This window comes from Microtus oregoni, unplaced genomic scaffold (assembly GCF_018167655.1).
Source record: "Microtus oregoni isolate MIOR12 unplaced genomic scaffold, Mior012 000054F_ref0000373, whole genome shotgun sequence".
In the NCBI taxonomy this organism is placed as follows: Eukaryota; Metazoa; Chordata; class Mammalia; order Rodentia; family Cricetidae; genus Microtus; species Microtus oregoni.
The window spans coordinates 6,356,778-6,366,662 of NW_024543830.1; the positions used below are offsets into that span (position 1 = coordinate 6,356,778).

Sequence of the window (9,885 nt, forward strand, 5' to 3'; positions counted from 1 at the left end):
TATAATTCTTGTCAAATAGATCTTTCACCTCCTTGGTCAGAGTTACCCCAAGATATTTAGATATTTTATGTATTTGTGGCTATTGTGAAAGGTGATGCTTCTCTGATATCCATCTCTGCTTTTTTATCCTTATTGTATAGCAGGGCAACTGATTTTTTGGAGTTGATCTTGTATCCTGCCACATTACTAAAGGTGTTTATCAGCTGTAGGAGTTCTTTGGTAGAGTTTTTGAGGATCGCTTATGTATACTATCATATCATCTGCAAATAACGAAAGTTTAACTTCTTCCTTTCCAATATGACCACATACCGAGTATGTGGTCAATTTTTGAGAAGTTTCCTTGAGCTGTAGAGAAGAAGGTATATTCTTTCCTATTTGGGTGGAATGTTCTATAGATGTCTGTTAAGTCCATTTGCTTCATTACCTCCATTAATTCTCTTATTTCTCTGTTAGGTTTCTGTCTGATTGACCTGTCCATTGGTGAGAGAGGAGTGTTGAAGTCTCCTACTATTAGTTTGTGCAGTTTGATGACTGGCTTGAGTTTTAGCAATGTTTCTTTTACGTAAGTGGGTGCTTTTATATTAGGGGCATAGATATTCAGGATTGAGACTTCATCTTGATGAATTGTTCCTGATTTGAGTATAAAATGTCCCTCTCCATCTCTTCTGATTGATTTAAGTTTGAAGTCAACATTGTTAGAAATTAGTATGGCCACACCTGCTTGTTTCTTAGGTCCATTTGCTTGATAAGCCTTTTCCCAGCCCTTTACTGTGAGTAGGTGCCTGTCTTTGTGGTTGCGATGTGTTTCTTGTAAACAGCAGAATGTTGGATCTTGTTTTTGTATCCAATCACTTAGCCTGTGCCTTTTTATAGGTGAATTGAGACCATTGATATTAAGTGATATTAGTGACCAGTGGTTGCTGACTCCGGTTATTGTTATTGTTTTTGGTAGTAGAGTTTGTGTGTTTCCCTTCTTTGAGTGTGCTGGTGAAGAGTCACTAGATGTGTGAGTTATTGTGGGCAGTGTTTGCAATGCTGGATTCCTTGAGTTGTGATTTTTCTTCTATTACTTTCTGTAAGGCTGGATTTGTGGCTACGTATTGTTTTAATTTGTTCTTATCCTGGAATACTTTGTTTTCTTCATTGATAGTGAATGATAGCTTGGCTTGGTATAGTAGTCTGGGCTTGCATCCATGGTCTCTTAGTTTCTGCAGTACCTCTAACCAGGACCTTCTGGCTTTCATGGTTTCCATAGAGAAGTCTGGTGTAAGTCTGATCGGTTTACCTTTATAGGTTACTTTCCCCTTTTCCTTTGCAGCTCTTAATATTCTTTCTTAAATCTGTATGTTTTGTGTTTTGATTATTACATGGCGAGGGGATTTTTTTTTGATCCAGTCTATTTAGTGTTCTGTATGCTTCTTGAATATTCATAGGAATATCTTTCTTTATGTTGGGAAAGTTTTCTTCCTTAATTTTGTCAAATATATTTTCTGGGCCTTTGAGCTGTAATTCTTCTCCTTCCTCTATCCCTATTATTCTTAGATTTGGTCTTTTTATTGTGTCCTATATTTCCTGAATGTTTTGTGATGAGAATTTGTTGGATTTGCTGTTTTCTTTGATCAGTGTGTTTATTTTTTTCCATGGTGTCTTCAGAATCTGAGATTCTTTCTTCTATCTCTTGTATTCTATTGGTTATACTTGTTTCTGTAGTGTCTGCTCGTTGACCTAGATTTTCCATATCCAGCCGGCCCTCGGTTTGTGTTTTCTTCCTTGCTTCCATTTCAGTTTTCAATTCTTGAACCGTTTCTATTACTTGTTTGATCATTTTTTCTTGGTTTCCCAGCGTATCATTTATGTATTTACTCATTTCTTCAAACTTTTTGTTATACTTCCCATCCATATCTATCAGGGCATTTTTTACATGCTGTTTAAGGGACTCTATTGCTTTGATAAAGTCAATTTTTTCCACTTCTTCTGGATTAGGGTGTTCAAGTCCTTCTGTTGTAAGATCATTGGGTTCTGGTGTTTTCACATTGTTTTTCAGATTGATGGAAAAATTCTTGCCTTGGCTCCCGCCCATCTCCTCCTACAAATGCTATCCAATGGGTCTTTGAAACAGGATCATGTTCTTATGCTGGCCAGTAACCTCACTGACACAAGGCCTACCTTTCTGAAGGCAGGCTACCAAAGCAAAGGAACTCCCACCACCCTTTGTCCCCACCACCTTTCCCAGTGCCCAAATGGGTTGAGCTGGCTGATCCCGCGGCCCCGCAGAAGGGAGGAAGAAGGGAGGAGGTTCATGGGTGCAAGCTGGGATGGACTAGCGAGAGAGAGGTCCTAGCAGAGGGGAGCAGACCCAGCAGAGTGGAGCAGCCCCTGCAGAATGATCAGGGAGTCAAGGGGGTCTGAGAATGTCCCTATTCCATTTTCTGGCTCTTGCCGTAGGTCAAGAACACACTCTCCACTCAGATTGGTCTTCTGGAACCAGGTTCCCGGTTCATCAGGGACCTCACTGACAAAGGGCCTACCTTTGTGCAGGCAGGCTACCAAAACTAAGGAACCCCTACTGCCCTTTGCCCCCAGCAACCGTCCTGGCACCCAAACAGACTCCCTAAGTCCATTCTTGAGAACCTTTATGAGACTCTAGTGGAGTCACACTACAGTATGCTTTCCACATGACTTGGTAACTTTTCTTAGTACAGCATGTCCATCTTGCTTCTCTCTGCAACTGCTCACAATTCCAGATTCCGTCCTTCCTCTTCTCATCTTCCTTTCTGTGTTAGGTAGTTTCATCAATCTCTTCCTGTTCAGCTACTGACCAATCAGCTTTTCACTTACAATGAGAGTGATGTGTATTTGCATTGTACGAAGATGGTTTCACAGCACCCTGTACTCAACAGTGGAGGCCTGCTCTGTGAGATAGAACCCATGCCTGATACCACACAAATGCCCAAGAACCTGAGGCTAGATAGACCAGGGACCTAGGAGAATCCAAATATTCTTCTGTTAATGAAATGTGGCAATAAAATGAGTCCTAATGACTTCTGCTATGCTCATAGATCAGTGGCTTGCTCAGCCATCATCAGGGAAGCTACATCCTGCAGTGGATGGAAATGAATACAGAGATTAACAGCTGGATGAGAAGCAGAGAGAGTGAGAGACCTTGGAACACTCAATCCTAAATGGGTTGTTTTCAACAAGTCCCTCCCTTCAGGACTCAGGGAACTGTGCAGAAGAGGAGGTTGAAAGATGTTAAGAGCCAGAGATAATGGAAGACATCAGGGAAACAAGGCCTTCTAGACACAGCAGGGCTCACACTCATGCGAAGTCATAGACACTATGCAGTAGCCACAGGGCTACACCGGTCTAAGCCTGACTGAGCATCGGTGCTGAGAGTGGAAATAGACAGAGACCCCTTCCCTAAACCAGAATTTATCTCCAATTAATAATGAATCACAAAGAAAAAAATTGTTTTTTGGAGTCTCATTGGGTCTACAAAGCATACTGAAGGGCAAGCCTCATGTCCACCAGTAGTTAACCAACACAAAACAAACTCAGTGGTACTTTTGGAGTCTTTTTTTTTAAAACTTTACAGATCTTTTGTTCACATGCTATGACTTCCAATTTTGTTTTCATCTGTTTTCTGTCTGTGCAAATGTGGTAATGAACAGGACAAAGAGGTGACTACTTACAGGAGTGTGGATGCTTCCTGCAGAAGGCTACACTAGAAAGTCTGTACATTCCTGGCATCATGTGAGAACTTTTCTCATAACCAATCACACGATCTCTCCACTCTCTAGTCCTATCTACCCTAGCCCTTCCTCGAGGTCACATGAAATTAGAATAGAATTGCATACAGTAGATCATATAGAGTGACTGGACACTCAGAGATGGGGCCCATGATCCTTCCTTCCCCTTCTTTTGCAAAACCATGTCAATGGTTGACTAGTCCAGGTGGAATGATCTGCATTTAGGAACAGTGAAACTTGGAAAGATGGCTATTGTTTGGCTCAGAGGATAGCCCTCTACAGCTGAAATAGAGACTGAGAACATCTTCTGACTAGGATCATTTGTTAAGGCAAATATGGCATCCCAGGTGTTCCTCAAAATTTCTCTTGATTCTGTAGAGTATCACATGTGGGACTGGGTAGGGGATGGAAGCCAGGAAACCTAAGGGGGTTCTATCAGGAAGCAGCAACCCATAATCTGGAGCTCTGCTGTTCCTCTGACTAATTGGCATAGACTACAGGATTCAGAGGGAACATGAAGGCTTCCAAAACTGTTTCCCTGATGAACTATGTTGACTCCTTTCCAAGGAAAGTCAGCCAAGAACAGGAGCTGGTGATGCAGAAGGGTCTTTATCTATCTGTTGTTTCATTGGTTGATTAATAAAGAAAACTGCTTGGCCTGATAGGTCAGAACATAGGTAGGTGGGGAAGACAGATCAGAATGTTGGGAGGAAGAAGGCAGTGAGGTAAGGCACTTCAGACAGACGCCATGCCTCTTCTCTCCAGTCATACGCAATGGAGCCAGCCACCAGGTCAGACATGCAGAATATTTCCCGGTACGACACCACCTCGTGGTGCTACACAGATTATTAGAAATGGTTTAATCAAGATGTGAGAACTAGCCAATAAGAGGCTAGAACTAATGGGCCAAGCAGTGTTTAAATGAATACTATTTGTGTGTTGTTATTTTGGGGCATAAGCTAGCCAGGTGGCCGGGAGCTGGGTGGCAGGAAGTGGCCCGCTGCTCCTCACTACAAGCTGGCACAGCAGGGATAGAGGAGGGCTCCAACTGGAATTGAGGCAGAGGCCCCAGCCCTTGCTCAGAGTGTAATTTAAATCATCACAGCCTTGGTGAGGAGTTTCATCTGAGATGTAGTAGAACTGTCCTTGAATGTTTGTTGACTTCTTGGTGGTCCCTGGCAAATGTGTGCTCAGGCTACATAGCCCACGTATTCTGGGTTGACTGTGGAGAATTTGACAGTAATGTCCAGAATAGCATTATTTTTGAGGGCCCTGATCATTGCCTCAGAAAGGAATGAGATTCCCTCCTCACAAATATATGTGGGTCTTAAGGCACAAGTATGCAAAGTGCCACCATCTTTCAGGGTGCAACCATTGGCTGCCAACACTACCTTCTCAGCCATCTTTTTGCTGTATGGGTATGGATCAGACCATTTATTTTCACGTTGTTTTTGCTCATGGCCATTCAGTATGATCTCCTTGTAGGAGCTGGGCCCTGCAACCTCAACCGAGCTGGTGTAGTTGAAGGCTGGTACACTAGCCCGAACACAGGCCTCCAACAGCTTCTGGGTATCTAAGCACAGACAACACTCTGTCAGAGTCAAGAAATCACCCAAGGAGTCCACATGATTCCTGTTCCTTTCCACCCTAAGCCCAGCTCCCTGCTGTATTCTTTGCTGTTTCTGGATCAGCAGGGGCTTGGGTTCATTAGCAATAAAAAAGGAAAATGGTGACATGTGCTATCTGCTCATCATGGTTTCTAGCCTTCCAGCCTTTACAGGTCTTTCTCTGTCTGTCTTTCTGTCTCTCTCTTTCTCTCCCTCCCCCTCTCTCTGATTGTGCACACACACACACACACACACACACTTCTGACAAAGTACTTTGATTCAGAAAAGAACAAAGTATTTCTAGTCTTTGCTTTGTCAATACAGTTTTAAAAAATGACAATATGTCATTTTGTTATTGGGAAGCAATTTTTTCCTTTTCTTTCTTTCTCTCTCCCTCCTTCCTTCCCTCTTTCCGTTCTCCTTTTTTCCTTCCTTCCTTCCTTCCTTGCTTCGTTCCTTTTCTGAGACAGAGTTTCTATTTATAGGAGCCTGTCTGAAATTCACTGGATAGAACATGCTAGCCTAGAACTCACAGAGATCTGCCTGCCTCTGTCTACTGAGTGCTGGGATTAAAAGTGTGCACCAAAACAACCAGGCAACAATTTCTAAATTACCAAAAAAAAAAAGCAGTCTCTGGCAAGGACAGGTGAGAATGCTAACGCTCCAGTGCCACATGCAGTTTTACAGATGCAATTGCACGGTGAGATGGACATTAGAATGCTAGAACTCTGGGGAGGACAGAAATTGTCACAAGCACCATGCCTAGTCACCCAGCAAAGGTCGCTGAGCTGTGTGGAGATATTATACTTTCTATGACTGAGGCTACCTTGTCTTCAGCACTGGAGACTCCCTCTTCCATGTTTTGTGCTCTGAGGTTTTAGTTTCACTTCCCAAGGTTTTTCATTTCTAGTTTCCTTTCTGTTTGGCTTTGCTTTAGCAACTCCATCTCAACTTTCATGTCTTGAGCTGTTTTCATCACATCCTTGACTTTACCTTTGTATTTTCATAGACTTTGATGAGAATTTTTTCATTTCCTCTTTAAGGTCCTTGAACATATTCATAATTGCTGCTTTGAAGTCCTTGTGTTTTCACACTGGTGCCTAGGCCTCTGGGTTTGTGATGAGCGACATGACTTTAGATGTTGATTTCGGGTCTTTGTTGTTTGGTTTCTGTTGGCCTCTCTTGACTTTAGGAGAGGGTGGAGGCTGTGGGTTTCCTGGTAGACAGTGCTTCTGAAGGTTGGTGAGTGGCAAAGGGTAATAGAGGTGGGTTATGTAAAATGTGCGAGAGGGGCTCCAGGAAAGAGCCAAATGTACCTGACTACATCAAGAGATGGGGTGCTCAGGGAGTGGGAGAGTGGAAGTCACCTACCCAAGTCCACTAGGGTCCCAGTTAGAGAGCTTTTGTAGGTATAGGTTGCTAACACAGAGGTGTTGGAGGAGGGGAAAGCTGGATCTGCTGCAAGGTTCCAGGAGTCCCCAGGAAAAAGAAGGGGGAAGGGTAGAGGGGATCACCCTGCAAGCCTGTTACTTCCTTTGAAAGTGGTATCTTCTACTTTTTGCAAATATCTAATCTAGGAACAACAGATAGAGTTAATATAATTTCCCACTTTGTCTCCTTTGACAATTAATTCTCCCCCCCCCCCCCTCTCTCTGTCTCTCTCTCTCCAGGGTTTCTCTATGTAGTTCTATCTGTCCTCGATCTGGCTTCTTTGTGAATGAGGTTGATCTTGAACTCAGAGATACATCTGAGAAGTAATTGCCTGTGCTAAGAATTAACTCCTAAATGCCTAAATGCTAACATTTTAGCCCGAGTGAGTTGATTAAGAACCTTCCCTAATATATTTATTTTTTGAGAAGCAACAGAGAAAAGAGAAATGGACTGGGGCCTATCAGACAGAGACACAGTCTCTGCATCCATTGACAACTTCAGCTTAAGGGCTGGTGAGATTGTTTAGCAGGAAAAGCCTCCTTCACGAAAGACTATTAATCTGAGTTCAATCCCTGGGATTAACTCCAATATGTTGGCCTTTGACTTTTATACACACTGCTGTGGTTTATAGGCACACACACACACACACACACACACACACACACACACACACAAAATAAATAAGAAATGCATAATTTAACAATAATGTTCATATACTTATACATACACATTTACAAAACTGACTTTAGGTTAGATACAACAAGAACTGTAACTTATGCAGAATGAAAAGTTCAATTGACACAGATATATAGTCATAACAGATACCCAAATCATTTACTTTTCAGAACTCCAAGGGTAGATGAAGTGTGCTGAATGCCTTGTTTTAGTTTATTTTATTAGAGGATCTTCTCAGAAGGTGAAGTGAGACCGAATGCTGGATGGGTGTTGCGGAATCATTGAGGTGCAGTGCTTAGTGAGGGTTCCTCCCCAGAGTGCCACGAAGGGCTAGGCATTGTCTTTTCATGTGTGAGGAGGGCCAGATCCTAAAGTATATGTGACATGGCTCAGGATATGGGGTGACAAAGTCCTTATGTCCCTGTCACAGAGGAGTTGTTGTAGTTTCTTCCATACCAGAAATGGGATATATTCTTCTGCTATGGTTCCCTGTGAGGCCTGTGTAGGTCATGGGGCCAGATATCTGACACTTCTATTAAGGGCCTTGTTCCTCCTTACCTGAGTGGGCTGGAGGGGACATTCGTAGAGAGAACTATTGTAACTACATTGTTCTTTCCTTCATTAGGCCAGTCTTCACAGACCCAGACACAAAGTTATCAGGCTCAGAAATGCCATGTTATATAAAATGTTAGTGAAGGCTGTCCATTCCCAGGGCCTCTAGGGGCAGAGCAGCAGGCTCTGGCTATAGCTCACACTTGATCAACCCAAACCCCTGATTTCTGTTTGTCATAAGCCACCTTGGGGAATTACAAATGGATTTGTAGAACACAAACTTCCAAAGCCCCATTCAGCTTCCTTGCACACCCAAGGGAGAGAGTGCCAGTGCTGCGTTCAGCCCCAGGTGTGGAATCTTAAATCACGGTAGGGGAGAGTGTCTGCATGGAGTCTGGAGTCTGGGTCCTGTGCAGTCCAGGCATGGGGAAAAGAGACTCCCAAGGCGCAGCAATCCTAATGCACATATTTCTTACCCAGAACTGTATGCAATGTGTTCCCATGCCCTGGGGCCACTACCTTAAGCAGAGGTTCTAAGAAGCAGGCACTCTTCACTGTGAAATATTAGTTAAAGATGTGTTACAGTCCTTTATGCTGCTCTATATTTGTTTAATGATGCAAAGATGCGTTGCTTTCTTTAATGTTTCATTTGTTAAACTCTTTAAAATGGTGTTACTGTGTCTGTCTAAGACACCTGATGGTCTAATAAAGAGCTGAGTGGCCAATAGCTAGGCAGGAGAATGGATGAGCTAGACTGGCAGGCAGAGAGAATAAGTAGGAGGAGAAATCAGGGAAGAGGGATGGAGGAGTGAGGAATGAAGAAGGGGAAAGGATACCAATCACCCTGCTACACAGCAAGCCTCAGAGTAAGGCATAAGAAAAGGTATACTTAATAGAGCAAGATAAAAGCCCAGAGGTAAAAGGTAGATGGGATAATATCAGTTAAGAAATGCTAGCTAAAAACAAAGCAAGCTAAGGCCAGGAATTCATAAGTCAGAATAAGTCCCTGTGTTAATTTGGGAGCTGGATGGTGATCCCCAAATATAAAGAGTAAAACAACAACAACAACAACAAAAGCAACTACACTTTCACATTTTTTTTTGAAACCAACAAAGGTAAGTGAGAAGATTTAGAATTCCTAAGAACAGCTTCCAAGAACTTTCCTACCACAAACCCAATAGCACAGCTTCCTTCAAAATTAGTCTGTGCTGGAGCCCATTGCCCATTCTCAATATCCCCCTATAGGCAGTTGGTGCCACCATGCTTGGAAAAGGGGATATCTCTCTCACCTCCAGCAACTGCTGCCAATCCCAGAGTATCAACCTACGGCTACCCTCTGCTGTCTAAGCTTACACACAACTGGTCCCAGGAGTCTGGGATTTGAGATACAATTCTCTGTGCTTTAGAAACAGAAAACTCTGAGGCATTAGGTTGCCAGGGGAAGTGGGTTTCTTTACAGTTCTGTCCAGAGCTAGGGAGAGAAACATTCTTAGCCTCTGCCCACTGTTCTCCTCCTAACAATTTTACAGGAAAACTGCAACACAAACCATCAGACAGACACGTGTAGATTTAGCTGTGAGGGAAGCTGTGACTCTGACAACATTCATTGGAGGGAATCTCCTCCTGTCCCAGCTGGAGAATCTCCTGGAGCCATTGTGACTTTAGCCTTGCTTCTCTCAGGGTCGGTCCCTATTCCATTAAATACAGTCATCCAGTCATCTAGGACACCCCTGAGACAAGGGGCAGGGATTAGTCTCATATCCCTCACCCTGCCCTGATTTTCCTCTGTCTACCTAAGATCTCCAATCTTTTTCTGATCCTAGCACGGCCTTGTCTAGACAGGGTAGAGGAATAGAACAGAAAAACACTGA

At 43.2% G+C, this 9,885-nt stretch overlaps 1 pseudogene; it reads right to left on the reverse strand.

Moving 5' to 3' along the window:
• Positions 1 to 3,053: 3,053 nt before the first annotated feature.
• Positions 3,054 to 5,485, reverse strand: LOC121437804 (annotated as a pseudogene).
• Positions 5,486 to 9,885: the final 4,400 nt, after the last annotated feature.